This window comes from Schistocerca piceifrons, chromosome X (genome assembly GCF_021461385.2).
Source record: "Schistocerca piceifrons isolate TAMUIC-IGC-003096 chromosome X, iqSchPice1.1, whole genome shotgun sequence".
Classification (NCBI taxonomy): domain Eukaryota; kingdom Metazoa; phylum Arthropoda; class Insecta; order Orthoptera; family Acrididae; genus Schistocerca; species Schistocerca piceifrons.
Window position 1 is genome coordinate 402,984,385 of NC_060149.1, and position 1,009 is coordinate 402,985,393.

The 1,009-nt window shown below is 51.6% G+C and overlaps 1 non-coding gene across 1 annotated transcript; it reads left to right on the plus strand.

The window, feature by feature from the left end:
- The first annotated feature begins 397 nt into the window (after positions 1-397).
- Positions 398-472, plus strand: Trnas-cga. Its single transcript has one exon. It is a non-coding gene; the product is annotated as a tRNA-Ser (tRNA).
- Positions 473-1,009: the final 537 nt, after the last annotated feature.

A 1,009-nucleotide genomic window follows, 5' to 3' on the forward strand; every position in this document is an offset into this window, starting at 1 on the left:
GATCCAATGACTGTTAGCAGAATATGGTGTCGGTGGGTTCAGGAGGATAATACGGAACGCCGTCCTGGTTCCCAACGTCCACGTATCACTAGCAGTCGAGATGACAGGCATCTTATCCTATGGCTGTAACGGATCGTGCAGCCACGTCTCGATCCCTGAGTCAACAGATGGAGACAGAATGAGATTTTCACTCTGCAGCGGAGTGTGCGCTGATATGAAACTTCCTGGCAGATTAAAACAGTGTGCCCGACCTCGTCTCCTACCTTCCAACTTTACAGAAGCTCTCCTGCGAACCTTGCAGAACTAGCACTCCAGAAAGAAAGGATATAGCGGAGTTTGGAAGGTAGGAGACGAGGTACCGGCAGAAGTAAAGCTGTGAGTACCGGGCGTGAGTCGTGCTTCGGTAGCTCAGTTGGTAGAGCACTTGCCCGCGAAAGGCAAAGGTCCCGAGTTCGAGTCTCGGTCGGGAACACAGTTTTAATCTGCCAGGAAGTTTCAACAGATGGAGACGTTTGCAAGACAACAACCGTCTGCACGAACAGTTCGACGACGTTTGCAGCAGCATGGACTATCAGCTCGGAGACCACGGCTGCAATTACCCTTGACGCTGCAACACAGACAGGAGCGCCTGCGATGGTGTACTCGACGACGAACCTGTGTGCACGGATGGCAAAACGTCATTTTTTCGGATGAATACAGGCTCTGTTAACAGCATCATGATGATCGCATCCGTGTTTGGCGTCATCGCGGTGAACGCACATTGGAAGTGTGTAATCGTCATCGCCATTCTGGCGTATCACCCGGCGTGATGGTATGGGGTGCCATTGGTTACACGTCTCGGTCACCTCTTGTTCGCACTGACGGCACTTTGAACAGTGGACGCTACATTTCAGATGTGTTACGACCCGTGGCTCTACCCTTCATTTGATCCCTGTGAAATCCTACATTTCAGCAGGATAATGCACGACCGCATGTTGCAGGTCCTGTACGGGCCTTTCTGGATACAGAA